Here is a 15,908-nt window from a genome sequence, read left to right on the forward strand (position 1 = left end):
GATTTCAGACTTCCAGCTTCCCAAACCCTGAGACAATAATAAATGTGCTGTTTTAGTCACCCAGTTTGTGCTACTTTGTTTCAGCAGTTCTAGGAAATAAATACACAGACCAAAAAATACAAAAAGAAAAAAAAAAATCTGAGCCAAGGTATATCAGTGAATCCAGAGAACACAAGGGACATAGTGGCAATCCTGAAATAAGCCTAAGAGAAGGAAAGAAAATTTAAATGAAAGTACAGCAGGCTTATCGGCAAAAATAGAATCCAGTATACAATATATCTTCAACAAAACGAGAGTGGAAAAACTCATCCTAGAATTCTTCACACACACAGGGAAAAAATGGTAATTCAATAAAGAAAAAAAAATTACCATTCAAGATCAAATAGAAAAATAAAGTAGTAAAGGTTCTGCATAAACAATAAGGAAATCAAACTGGGAGGAAGAAGGGGATAGAAGCAATCAACAAAAAAGATATTGATAAATGTGTGGAAGTCTAAGCAAGACTGAACGTTTAAATGATTTTAGTAATAAGGACCCATCTAGAAAGTATTTTATAAAACAAAGAAGCAAAATGCTAGACAAAAATAGTGTGAAAAAAGAGAAAGTAATTAGATTTTAAATATACTAAGGTTTTTGTATTGTTTAGGACAATTGTAAAGGTATCAGCTTTAAACTTTATGAAGTATATCTATTAAAAATAAATAGGGTATAGTCATAGGTCAGTAAAAAGAAAATTGAAGCCAAGAAGAAGAAACTGGATATAGAAGTAGAGAGAAACAAAGAAAGTGTTAAATATATTAGAGATATAAGTATATACTTTATACATTAATACTAATAATAATTATTATTATTATTTGGAGGCTTAAAAATAACTTGGCATATTATGAAAGTGCATGTAGAAAGTAGAAAACATACTATGTAACTGAAATTTGAACATTCTATGTCCTTGTTGTTGGAGAGGTAGAAGGAGACATTATGTTTTGACATGGAAGTAATGAATACATGCAAAAAATTAAGAGCAATCACAACTGCAAAAAGCATAAAACATAAAACCACCAAACAAACAGATAGACCCTCCAGTAGAAGTCATTACAGGAGAACAAAAGAACAACAAACAAAACAAGAAACAAACTAATAAATGAAAATTTGTTAAGCAGAAAATACAAAATAAATCTGTAATGGGTCCAAATATATTAAAAATTACAGTAGAAACGCTTTTACACTGTTAGTGGTAATGTAAATCAGTTCAACCATTTTGGAAGACAGTGTGACGATTCCTCAAGGATCTAGAACCAGAAATAGCATTCCCAAAGGATTATAAATCATTCTACTATAAAGACACATGCACACATATGTTTATTGCAGCACTATTCACAATAACAAAGACTTGGAACCAACCCAAATGTCCATTAATGATAAACTGGATAAAGAAAATGTGGCACATATATGTCATGGAATACTATGCAGCCATGAAAAAGGATGAGTTCATTTCCTTTGCAGGAACATGGATGAAGCTGGAAACCATCATTCTCAGGAAACTAACACAGGAACAGAAAAGCAAACACCGCATGTTCCCACTCATGGGAGTTGAACAATGAGAACACATGGACACAAGGAGGGGAACGTTGCACACTGGGGCCTGTTGGGGGGTGGGGGGCTAGGGGAGGGATAGCATTAAGAGAAATACCTAATGTAGATGATGGGTTGATGGATGCAGCAAACCACAATGGCACGTGTATATTTATGTAACAAACCTGCATGTTCTGTACATGTATCCCAGAACTTAAAGTATAATTAAAAAATTGCAATAGGCACAATGGAATAAAATCATTACTTAAAAAAAGAACTGTCAGATTCTATAAACAAACAAAAAGTTAAAACTCATTTCTATGTGGATAATAAAAAATGACAAATAGGATATATATCATTATAATGATATAATTGCATGAACAAAATATTTAAGAGCATTTTTACCAGGAGAATCTTGTTATCAGAATTTTAATATCTGATTAGAGAGACTCTTCAGAAAAAAGACATTAGAACTATATATTATTTAATGATAAACTAAATCATTTATCTGTGACCTATAATTCTGTACTAATAAGTATTTCAGAAGTTAGTCTCAGAATGTGAAATTATAAAATTACAAGAATATTGACACCTGTAGTCATAGTAAAAAATTTTATCACCTGGAAAGCCAGGATATTTAAACACATTTGAATTGAGAGTGCCATAAACCATTAAAATATACTGAATATACATATTTTGAACATTTAATTCTATTTCAAAACTACTTTGTAATGATAATTATTAACACTAATGTGCCAAAATATAATTTTCATATTATCAAATGTGGAAAAATCTATGATTCCTTTGGAAGCTTTCATTACATGTGTGTTAAGTCTATTGAGAACACATAAAACAAGCCAAAATAAGTCAAAACCAGCTTATGGTAGTATAACCAGGTGTGTTATCCAGAAGACATAACAACCTTAGGGATTAGGAGGACAAGAGAATATTGTCTTTTTTCGTGTGTGCAGATTTTTTTAAAAAATAAATTTAATATGGGAGAAGAAAGAGGCTCTCTTGCTAGCATGACTTTAACATTCAACTCTCAATAGACTTATTTATTTATGTTTCAAAAATTATTTTATTATTAAAGTAATATAACAAATGAACTCTTATTGCAAAAATACCCAATACTGTAAGCAAATCAAATGCTTCCCTTGTTGTTTAACGAATATTACTCCCACACCCATAGAAACAATAAATAATACTATTGGTTTTGGTTTGGCCTTCCAGGCATGAATTATGCCCTAAAAAAACACTCTTGCATATGCACACAAATCGCATATACATACAAATGCAATATACGCATAATTCCTCAACCCTGGCACTACTGCAATTTTGGGCTGGATGATTATTTGTTGGGTGGTTGTTCTATGTGTTATAGAATATTTAGCAGCATCCCTGGACTCTACAAACTAAATACCAGGAGCACTACACATTTAGTCATTCAAAACCAAATCCAAGGAAGGCATTAAAACTTTCACAAACCCAATACCCTTTTGCATTTGTAGGTTCTTTTATCAATTAAAAAACAAATTTGATTTACAAAGAAAACCGATATAAAGAATAATATAATGCAGGTTGAATAATATTCATTTTCATTTTTTATTCTGATGAAAATGCATTAAAACATTTTCCTAGTCCAATTGTAACTAATAGACAAGTAAGCCCTGGAAAAAAAAAGTTTTCAAATATTGCCAAATGCCCTCTAGCATCAAAGTCACCTCTGGTTTAGCAAAATGGATAGACACAAACACAGACACGCGCACACACACACACACAAGTAGATTAGTATGTTTGTATGATAATATAAAGTTCACAATGTGAATAAATATATACGCTGTGCCCATAATGTATATTATTGAGCTCTAAAAATTTGTCATTGTAGACTTGGGAAATGCATTCATTAAACATTTGCTAAATTATTCAAATAAAATATCACTTATTCTCTAAAATCATAATTAACCTTAATTAAATCTGATTTATTAAAAACAACTCCTAAGTTACTACAAACTAAATATAATATACATCAAATAAAATTCATTTTCTCTGCATCCAGTTTGTTGGCGGACTGTATCTAAATAGATAAATTTTGATGATGACTACTGGAAAAGTTATATATTCACATAGAATTGTGTGCTATAATTAATTTTACATGACATCATGTCATCATGTTGTCATTTGTATAACATTCAGATGTCATGTTTTGACATAAAAGCTTTCCCATTTCAAGGAAGCTATGAAAAAATGTTTATATAGCTATCATCTTGACAATATTGGATGACAACTGGGGTCTTTTCTTGTTGTACATTTAATTTTTATTTCAGAGTTTATGATGACATAAAAGCTATCTTTTTTTCCTAAAAAGCTTGAAACTTTCTATTTCCTTTTACGTGATTTATTCTCTCTTTAACCAAAAATTCATTTAATTTGAAAACTCATATTAAATATCTTAATATTTTAAAAAATGAAGGTTATCTTCTAAGTAATGAAAAATATGGAATAAGGGCAGTGATAGTGATGATAAGAGAGGAATTTCATGCCCTATATATTGGAAAGTGATTTTCATTAAAGAATTGGATATCTCAATTTTTTTGACACCTCCGTAATTAATCCTATGAACATCAAGAGGCCTCTTAACTGTTTTGAGCATCGTTCCTTTCTATTACTTGAGGAATTCAGCAAAATAGTTACTCAGTTTTTTTATTTCACTGGAATTTTTCCCTTACCCTCTGTTTCATGTAGTTGTTTTTGTTTAATAAAGAAATCTATACCTATTTATTCACACATGATAGGACACAGGTAAAGAGAGGAGTGAGTGAGAGAATTTTAGTAACCAAGTTCTTAACAGATGTAAGCAAAATCTTCAACATATGATTTATATCTAGAGAAAATTCTAAAAGTTATAAACAGATACACCATAAATATAGTGAAGATAGAGAACGTCATTCTTTTGTTTTTTCAGAAAACAATGTTTTTATTAACTTTTATTAATGAACTATTTGAAATGTCAATATAGCCAAGATTCTAAGGCAACATTGGTAATAGATTAGAATATTTTAGCCTAAACAATGTGGCACACTATTTGGTCTCTTACCTATTCTTTTTAATTTTTATTCCTATCCTCTTTAATGATCAAATAGTGCAATGTGGACAAGATCCACTTACAAATACCTTGAGATACACATAGAGTTTCTTAATTTTCTTAAGAAAGACTGTTTAGTCAGTTAAAAACATCATCTATGATGTTTTAAAACTGAAAATAATATGTATTTATGGAGTACAACATCTAGCTAATCATAAGGACTTAGCACTTGAAATTTATGAAGCATATTGCCAGCAGTTTTGCTTTAGCAAAATAGACATGATTTTAAATGTCTCCTTGGTTAAATTATATCAATTACAGATGTTTAAGTATTCCTAACATATGACATTAATAATCCACACACTTCACAATAACAACCTTCACCTCTAGAATATTTCATCGGTAAATATGAAACATAAATCCAATCTAGTCAATAGCTAATGACTAAAAATAGGAAGTCAGGTGCATTTTAAATTATGATTTCTGGTCCCTAACATAAGCAATTTCACTATTGCATCACTTTTTTATTTAATAAAAAAATTTCTAATACAGGTGTTAAACTGAAGATAAAAAGGGCTAAGGAATTCTTTTTTCTCAACTGCTAGTAACTCTGAAGACCAGTACCCTCATGTCTTAGAAAGTTCTAGATCAAACAAAATATAATTTCAGTCAAAGAGTACAAAGAATTACTGTATTAAAATGATAATTTTATTAAACAAAGTACCATAAACAAAGTTAAAAGCCAAATGGCAACTGTGAAAAATTATTGATAGCTTATATCACTGACAAAGAACTACTGCACCTATAATGTAAAGGATTAATAGGGTTGATAAGTTAAACAGACTAGAAATATAATGTAAAATAAAGGCCATAAATAGGCAGTTAATAAAAAAGAAATAACTGCATCTCCTCAAAATTGGAAAAGGTCATCAATTTTACTCACAATATAAGAAATATACATTTAAAGTACATGGGGATATCTTGTTTTCACCTATCATAGTTGCAAAATTCCAAGTTTTAAAAACAACCCTATGTGTTGTTATCTCTGCAGAGAAACAGACACTCTTACACATTATTGGCAAAGGGAGATACTACAGCATCTATGGAGGAGGCTCTAGTGAGAGCTATCAAAATTAAACTTACTTATCTTTGAATCAGAATCCCACTTACAGAAATCCCTCCTACACATCTACCAATATGTGTGCTACCTGATATGCGTACAAGGACATTCATTACATTATTACATGTAATAGCAAAGAAGTAACAAGAAACAATAAATACTCATGAAGTTAACAATGGGAGAGGGGTGAGTACATCAGTGAAATTAGTGAGGTAAAGACTTCCAAAAACTCATCAATAAAAGTACTGATTAATAAGAGATAATTTGTTTAATCATTTTAATAATCACTGCAATCATTAACACGGCTATCAAAGTTTATAGTTTGTGGCAAACTTTCCAATGAATTACGACATTTGATCATTCTACTAGGCAGACACCATGATAGGTACTGTGTATATAAAGATACAATAATTCCAGAATCTGATTCCAAGACACTTATGGTATATTTTTTGAGGTAAATATCTTACTCAGGAGCTCAAAACATTTCCTGTGAATGGTCAATAAATATTTTTGAATTTGTGAGTCTTACTCTCTCTGTTGCAACTACTCAGTTCTGCCGTCATGGCATGAAATTAGCCATAGATAATACATTAATAAATTTTTGTGTCTATGTCCCCATACCATGTTATTTATGGACTCGAAAATATAAATTTTATATAAATTCCAGGTATCACAAAAATATTATTTTCTTTCCATTTTTTCCAAAAATTATAAAGGAAACAGAATTGTGTGTAGGCAACACAAAAACAGACAATGGGCTAGCTTTGACACACAGACTGTAGCTTAACTGAACCCTGATCTAAACCATAAACCAAACTTCATAATATACTTCAATTAGTAATCAAAATGTCAACAGTATTTTTCAATTTTACAAAGATGCAAGGAATTAGAGACTTGTCAATTATAATACAGGAAGTAAATGGAGGAGTTATAACTCAAGCTTAGCTCCTCACTCAGTAATTATTATTATCTCCTGAAGACAAGTCTATTATAATGATCATTATGATGTATGACATGAATTGTAGGATGTGTGTAATATCTTGAGTAAAATTATACTCTTATTTACAACATGAATCATTCAGCACTATTCAACTTTTGAAAAACGAAAAATAGACTAGTGAGTCTGTTAGTTTTTACATGATTTTTTAAAAAGAACGAACAAATTGTTTTAAAATTATAGTGACTAATTATTATATACAGTCGTGCTTCATTTAACGATGGAAATACATTCTGAGAAGTGCATCATTAAGCAGTTCTGTGTTTTTGTGAACATGATAGGGTATACTTATACAAACCGAGATACAATAGCCCACAGGCACAGAGGCTATATGGTGCAGCCTATTGCTCCCAGACTAGAAACCTGTATAGCATGTTACTGTACTTAATACTGTAGATAATTGTAACACAATAATAAGTATATGCATATCTAAACATAAAAACAGTACAATAAAATGTGCACTACAATCTGTCATATATGCTGTCCATAGTTGACTGAAGGTCATTATGTGGCACACGGCTATAATTCGTTTCAGGAGAAAATCAGTTACTTTTTACCAAATTTGCTACTATTATTTTCTTATCTTAGTCCTTCAATTATTTTAAAAGATCTTTAACAAGTAATCAGATCTATGAGATATATCCCTCTGCTAGTTTGAATACTTGAACTCTAAAGGCAATTACATTTTGGGAAAAAAGGTGACTTATGGATTATCATATATATTTATATAAGTAATACATGTATATATACATATATGTGTTTGTACTTCTGTGTACAATTTATCATTTGTTATTATGAAGTGCTCTAAAATCATGGCCTTAGCCACATGTACATATATTAGTAAAGAAGAATAGACTAATGTCAACAGAATAAATTCTATCATAACAAATCTAGTCATTGAGAAAATGTTTAAAAATTATTATAAGAAACATAAGAGAAGCTAATACATATCAAAATACTTGGGCTTGAACTCTTACTAAAAATTTAGTAAAGTAGAATAAGATGGCCAAATAGACACAGCCAAGAGATGTCTCTTCTAAAAAGAGAAGCTAAAATGTCAAGTAAACTGTCACATTCTGAAGAGATCTTTTGAGGAAAAAACACCCAAAGTCAATGGAGAAGTGATGCAGACACCAAGGGTGAATAGGGACGAAGCTAGGAAGCCTATACGGAGTCTCCAAGTGTCACGAATGGCTCCCAGTCCTGACCAGCTCCTAAGGAAGGGGTGACTGAAGGAACTGTGAGGCACCACACTTCCATTGAAGACCTCTGGGATCTAAGCTAAAAGAGATCCCGTGACCCCCACGACATTTGAATTGGCAAGGGGAACTTTCCAGAGAGGAGGTAGAGACTGAGCTCAAGCTTGCACAGTGCCCAGAAGGTTTTGTCTGTGGGGAAGCTGCTGCAAAACACAACCATAGGTGCTCATCCTCCAAGGCTCTCCATCCTGCTCCGAGTGGCTCTAGCCCCTGTGAATGGCCAGGTTGGGAGAACAGGGCTGCTTTTCCCACAGGATCATGGTGCATCTGATTTGCAAAACCCCTTTTTAGCTGGCCATTCCCGAGGCCCCTGCCTGGCCACTCCCATAAGAGGAGGCACACAGCACAGCCTCCATTGCCCCAGCTGAGTGTTTTTCCATTGGCCTGAGAGCAGTTTGCCCCTCTGCAGTAGAGTCAGGGGGCCCAGAAGACAAAGCTTTCAAAGCTTTGGGCTTAGTTCCAACCCTCCAGGGTTTGAGCAAAACACCCAGGAGTATGAGGTAAGATCTGGGGCTTGTGCTCAAGCTGGAGATGAGCCCCCACTCTCAGAACATCGAAACCAATGTCTGATATATGGGTTTGTGTGCTGGCGTGGGAGTTGGTCATCCATCTCTCCACAAAACCAGACAAGAATAAGTGTAGCAAGTTGGCCAGGGACAATTTCTCCTGAGGCAGCCCAGAACACCTAGAATGACCTATCAATCTGGGCACCGAAGGTTTGGCACAAAACTAGCTGTTCAGATCTGCTCCTGGAGTAGACAACAGAGGGAGAAACCGACAGGGGAGTAAGAGCGAGCAATTCCCACAGCCATCTGTTGGGTAAAATATCCTGGGCCTTGGGTGCTGAAGCAGCTACAAACCAATGGCACCACTTCCTTGTCTGGGGATCCTCCATCCTGGGCCCACTGCATAAACAGACCACTTGTAGACATACCTCACAACCCACTTCGACTCTGCCAAACTCAGAGGACCAAAAGGGCCCCAGGGAATGGCAGGTCCCCTGGTGGCCCCACCTTTGACTCGAATAGCCCCTGGGAGAGAGTGTAGCCTGCCAAGGACCTGTTTGAGCCTAAAGAAATGGGGACCTAGCACCAATGTTTGCAAGGGGCTCTCCCAAGGCCCAGGAATGGAGTTGGTGAGGTCTCATCTACTGGAGCTCACCCTGAATTGTACCACCAAATAAAAATAAATTTGTCTACCATGAATCACCTGTGAAACCCAAGGCAGAAAAGCAGCTATAGCTAAGGAACCCATACAGAGCCTTGGTTCTCTAAAAGCACAAAGAAACAAAACCAATCCATAATACACAATATGCATCTCAATGAAACCCTCAACAGGAAAAAATAAATAAAACCAAAAAGCTTCATCGAAATGACAGTAACTTCAAAAAAATAAAGAAACATTACACATCTCAGATGAGAAGACATTGGCACAAAAATTCCATTAATCTTTGGAGTACTCTCTTACTTACGAAGATTGCACTAGCTCCCCAGCAATGGATCCTAAGCAGATTGAGATGGAAGAAGTGACAGACACAGAATTCAGAGTTCGGATGGCAAGGAAGCTCAACAAGATTCAAGAGAAAGTTGAAACCCAATCCAAGGAAGCCAGTACAATGATCCTAGAGTACAATGACGTAGCCACTTTAAGAAAGAAACAAACTTGAACTTCTGGCATTGAAAAATGTACTACAGGGAATTTCAAAACACAGTCTGAAGCTATAACAATAGACTAGACCAAGTTTAGAAAAGAATTTTTGAACTCAGAGACTGGCCCTTCAAATCAACTCAGTTTAAAAAAAAAAAAAGGAAAAATAATTTTTAAAATGAACAATAACTTTGAGGAACATGTGATTATGTAAAGAGAACAAACTCACAATTCCTGAGAGATGGAGAGACAGTACGCAACTTGGAAAACATATTTGAGGATATAGTTAACAGAAATGTTTCCAATTTTGCTAGAGAGGTAGACAAGCAAATATAAAAAAAACAGAGAACTCCGGTAAAAGAGTATAGAAGATGCCAATAGATACTATACAAGGCACCTAGGTATGACTCCGTCTCAAAAAAAAAAAAAAAAAAAAAAGAAAAAAAAAACTAGAAAATCTCTGTGAGACACTATACAAGATGACTACCCACAAGGCACATAGTCATCAGGGTTTCCAATGTCAAAGTGAAAGAAGAAATCTTAAAGGAAGCTAGGGAAAAGTGTCAAATCACAAAAAAGAAAACCCCATCAGGCTAACAGTGGACTTCTCAGCAGAAACCTTACATGCCTGAAGAGATCAGGGCCCTATGTACAGAATCCTTAAAGAAAATAAATTCCAAACAAGAATTTTGTATCCCAGCAAACTAAGCTTCATAAGAAAAGAAGAAAAAATCTTTTCTAGACAAGCAACTGCTATGGGAATTTCTTACCACGAGACCAGTCTTACAAGAGATCCTGCAGAGAGTTCTAAAGATCAAGATGAAACAATGATACCTGCTTCCACAAAAACACACTTAAGTACGTAGTGACAGACCCTTAAAAGCAACTATACAATTGAGACTACAATGTAAACAGCTAACAACATCACAACAGGATCAAAACTTCACTTTGAATGTAGTATCAAAATTAACCTTGAATGTAAATGCTCTAAACACTCTCACTTAAAAGACACAGAGTGGCAATTTGGATGACTAACCAAAACCATCCATCTTTTGGCTTCAAAAGATCCAGCTCACATGTAACGACACCCATAGGATCAAAGTAAAGGGATAGATAGGATCAAAGTAAAGGGATAGAGAAAAATCTGTCATGTAAATGGAAACAAGAGGAGGTGTTGTTATTCTTAAATCGGACAAAGCAGACTAAACCAACAACATTAAGAAAGGACAAAAAGGGGCATTACATAATCAAAAAAGGTTCAATTCAACAAGAAGACATAACTCACCTAAATACACATGCACTCAATATAGGAGCATTGAGATTTATAAAACAAGTACTTCTAGACCTAAGAGAAGACTTAGCCACAATAAAATAGTGAATGACTTATCACTCCACTGACAGCTTTAGACAGAAAACTAACAAAGAAATTCTGAACATAAACTTGACACCAATTAGACATAAAAGACACCTATAAAATATTTCACCCAACAACCACAGAATATATATTCTTCTAGTCTACACACAGAACACACTCTAAGATCAACCACATGCTTGGTCATAAAGCAAGTCTCAATAAATTAAAAAATATCAGCAGTGTATTAAACATACTCTCAGATCACAGAGGAATGAAAATAGAAATCAAAACCAGATGATCTCCCCAAACCACACAATTACATGAAAGGTAAACAACTTGCTCCTGAATGACTTTTGACTAAATAACATTATTTAATAACCTTAACATCACAACTAGGGGAAACAGAAATACCAGAAAAGAAAGAAAAGAAAAGAAAAGAAAGAAAAGAAAAGAATCCCAAAAGTAACAGAAGTAAAGAAATAACTAACATCAAAAGTTTCTGCAGTGGGTTGAATTCACATTTGAGGTAGATGCTGAGGCACAATGGACCAATATACACGGTCCAATAATTGGATAGAAGATGGCAGACTAGAAGAAGATCATGTGTGCTCCTCTCACAGAGGGGAAGCAAAACAGGCTAGTGAATACTGAACCTGCAAGCTGATCATCTGAGAAATCACGTCGGGACCCATCAAGGCAGCAGAATGACACAGAATGCAGACAGGAGTAGAGCTGGACACCAGCCTGTCTGGGCTCACCATGGAGACAGGAGAACCTCCCCAGTATGGGAAAGGGTGAGTGAACAAGAGCTTCCAGGGGATTCGTATTCTCCATAGAGTACGAATGCAAGCCTGGAAATGAGAGTATACTCCCAGGTTCCCCACGCCTTCCCCACTCCCACGCTTCTAGACAGGCAGAGAGCCACCCGGACATTTTGAAGTGGCAACTTTTGGAATCCAAGGAAACTTTTACAAGCCTTGGGTCCCAAAGCAGATGAGCACTAGCACCATATCCCCAGTAGAGGCCAAAGTTTTGGTGCCTGGGAGCAGTTGCTTCACTCCTTCTTGCTAGATGGGGCATCACACCAGCTTCAGACCCAGTAGTCTCACTTCTGTGTGAATTCAGCCAGAGGACACAACCTCCTGTTGTCTTGGAAAATACCCAGATGATAGGGTGGGTGACCCCATCCAACCCTGCAACTGGCAGCCAGGTGGGCAACACTTGCTAGAACTTCTGGTCCAGTGGTCCTTGCATCTGTATGGATTCAGCCAGTGGGCATAACCTTCTATTGTTCCAGAAAGCACCTCGACAGCAAGGCAGGTAATCACACCCACCCCAGGCACTGGTAACCAGGTGGGCAGCACCTGCTAGACCTTTTGACCCAGTGGTGTTATTTTTTTGTGAACTCAGCTGGACTGCACAGTTTCCGGTTGTCCTAGGAAGCACCCAGAGAGCAAGGCAGGTGACTTCACCTACCCCTGCCACTGGTAGCCAGGTAGACAGCGCCTGCTAGAGTTTCCAGTACAGCATTCCCACTTCTGTATGAAGTCAGCAAGTGGGCACAGACTCATGTTGTTCCAGAAAGCATCCAGATGGCAGGGTGGGTGACTCAACCCACCCCTGCCTCTTGGAGCAAGGCAAGCAATGCCAGCTAGAGCTTACAGCACACTGGTCTTACTTCTGCTTGTATTTGCAAAGGGACAAGCTAGAGCTTACAGCACACTGGTCTTACTTCTGCTTGTATTTGCAAAGGGACAAGCTAGAGCTTACAGCACACTGGTCTTACTTCTGCTTGTATTTGCACAGCCTCCTGTTGCCTCAAAAACACACAGACAGCAAGATGGATAGTTCTACCCACTCCTGCTTCTCAAAGCTAGATGGGCTGCACCCACTAGAGCTTACAGCCCAGTAGTCTCACCTCTGCCTGAACTCTGCAGGCAGGTGCAACCCCATGTTCCCCTGGGAAGACCTGGACAGCAGATTAGGGCTGACACCGCAACGATACAGCCTGTCTGCCAACTGTTGCCCCTGTCCAAGGGAGCTACTTAGGCCAGAACACCTAACAAAAGAAACATGGACACAGAGACAGTAATTGGAAGGAATACATTAAAGACCCGGGGCAAACTAGATTCAAAGCTTGTCAGTAGAACCCACCTTATACAACAGTCAAACTCTGAAGGGTATCAAAGAAGACAAAAGAAAAAAAAAAAAAAAACAACAAACAAACAAAAAAAAAACTTATCCAAAGGACAGCAACTTCAAAGATTGAAAGAACAGTAGCCAACACAGATAAGAAAAACACTAGCACAAGAACTCTAGCAACTCAAAAAGCCAGAGTATCTTCTTGCTTCAAATGACCATGGTAGTTCCTGGCAAGAGTTTTTAACCAGGACAAAATAGCTGAAATGTCAGAAATGCAATTTAGAACATGGATAGGAATGAAGATCATCAATGTTCAGGAGAAAGTTGAAACCCAATCCAAGGAATCTAAGGAATACAATAAAATGATACTGGAGATAAAAGATGAAATGCTATTTTAAGAAAGAACCAAATAGAACTAACAGAGCTGAAAAACTCTAAGAATCTCATAATACAATCCCAAGTATTAACAGCAAAATTGGCCAAGCTGAGGAAATAATCTCAGAGCTCAGAGACTGGTTCTCTGAAGTAACAGGCATAAAAAATAAAGAAAAAGCAATATAAGAAAAAAGAACAAAACCTCCAAGAAATATGAGATTATGTAAAGAGACCAAATCTATGACTCAGTGGCTCGCTGAAAGTCAGTAAGAGAAATCAAGCAACTTGGAAAACAAATTTGAAGATATCATCCACAAACACTTCCTGAACCTTGCTAAGGAGGCCAATGCTCAAATCCAAGAAAGGCAGAGAATCCTTGTGAGGTACTATAAAGATGACCATTCTCTAAGACACAGTCATCACATTCTCCAAGTTTGAAATGAAAGAAAAAAATGTTAAAGGCAACTAGAAAGAGGAGGCAGGTCACCTACAAAGGGAAACTCATCAGGCTAACAGCGAACCTTTCAGCAGAAATCCTACAGGTAAGAAGTGACTGGGGGACTATATTCAGCATTCTTAAAGAAAAGAAACTACAACCAAGAATTTCATATCCAGCCAATCTAAGCTTCATAAGCAAAAGAGAAATAAGGTCCTTTTCAGACAAGCAAATGCTAAGAGAATTTCTTACCACCAGAGTTGCCTTACAGGAGGTCCTTATAGGAGTGCCATAGATGGAAGGGAAATACCATTACCAGCCAGAACAAAAACACACTAAGTGCATAGATCACTGACACTATAAAGCAACTACACAATCAAATCTGCATAATAACCAGCTAACATCAAAATGACAGGATGAAACCTGCACATGTCGATATTAACCTCAAACGTAAATGGGCTAAATGTCCCAGTTAAAAGGCAGAGTGGTAAGTGGGATGGAGAAGTAAGACTCAACCCCAGTCAAGAAGAGACCCTTCTCACATGCAATGATATCCATAGGCTCAAAGTAAAGGGATGGAGAAAAATCTACCAAGAAAATGGCAAACAAAAAAAAAAAAAATGAGGGTTGTTATTCTAATTTCAGACAAAACAGACTTTAAATCAATGAACAAAAAAGGCAAAAAGAAAAAGTGTTACATAATGGGAAAGGGTTCAGTTCAACAAGCAGACTTAACTATCTTAAATATAAATACACCAACACAGGAGGTCCCAAGTTCATAAAGCAAGTTCGCAGAAACTTACAAAGAGAATTGGATAACACCACAGTAATAGTAAGAGACTTCAAGACCACACTGACAGTATCAGACAAGTTATCAAGGAAAAAAAAAAAAAAAAAACTGTTAAAAAACTTGGGACCCAATTTTGACATTTGACCAACTGAGTTTAATAAGTATCTACAGAACTCTCCACCCCCCTGAAAAACAGATTGTAAATTCTTCTCATCTACAAATGACACAAACTGTAAAATCACACACACAATAAAAAATAAAACAACCCTCAGCAAATTCAAGAAAGCCGAAATCATACCAAACATACTCTTGGACCATTGCACAATAAAAACAGAAACCAATACTAAGAAAATTGCCCAAAATCATACAAAGATGTGGAAAGTAAACAGGCTGTTCCTGAACAACTTTTGAGTAAACAATGAAATTAAATCAGAGTCAAGAAATTGTTTGATATTCATAAGAAAAAAGATACATCATACTAGAATATCTGAGACACATCTAAAGCAGTATTAAGAGAGAAGTTTATAGTACTAAGTGCCCACTTCAAAATGTTAGAAAGATATCAAATTAAGAATCTGACACCGAAATAAGAGCAAACCAACCACAAAGCCTGCAGAAGATAAGAAATAACCAAAAACAGAGCTGAACTGAAGGAAACTGATACGTGACACACCATGCAAAAGATCAGCATATCCAGAAGTTGGTTCATTGAAAGAATAAATTAGATTGATAGAATTCTAGCTAGACTAATAAAGTAAAACAGAGAAAAGATCCATATAAACACAATTAGAAATTACAAAGGGTACATTCCCAATGACCCCACAGAAATTAAAAAAAAAAAAACCCTCTGAAACTACTATTAACACCTCTATGCACATAAGTTAGACAACCTGGAAATATACAACCTCCCAAATTTGAATGAGGAAGATATTGAATCCCTGAATACAATGATAATGCAATCTGAAATTGAATCAGTAATGAGTCCTACCAACCAGAAAAACTCCATGACCACACAGACTCACAGCTGAATTTCACACAGACTCACAAATGAAAAGATGTATAAGGAAGAGCTGGGACCATTCCTATAGAAACTATTTCAAAACAATTGAGGATGACGGACTTCTCCCTAACTCA

General features: G+C 35.8%; 1 protein-coding gene across 4 annotated transcripts in view; it reads right to left on the reverse strand.

The window, feature by feature from the left end:
• The window catches only part of CDH18 (cadherin 18, type 2), a 1,248,329-nt gene that overhangs the window by 356,760 nt on the left and 875,661 nt on the right, over positions 1-15,908 (reverse strand). The gene's annotated exons all lie outside the window — the stretch shown is intronic.

The sequence above is a fragment of the Mandrillus leucophaeus genome, unplaced genomic scaffold (assembly GCF_000951045.1).
Source record: "Mandrillus leucophaeus isolate KB7577 unplaced genomic scaffold, Mleu.le_1.0 Scaffold278, whole genome shotgun sequence".
Lineage (NCBI taxonomy): Eukaryota > Metazoa > Chordata > Mammalia > Primates > Cercopithecidae > Mandrillus > Mandrillus leucophaeus.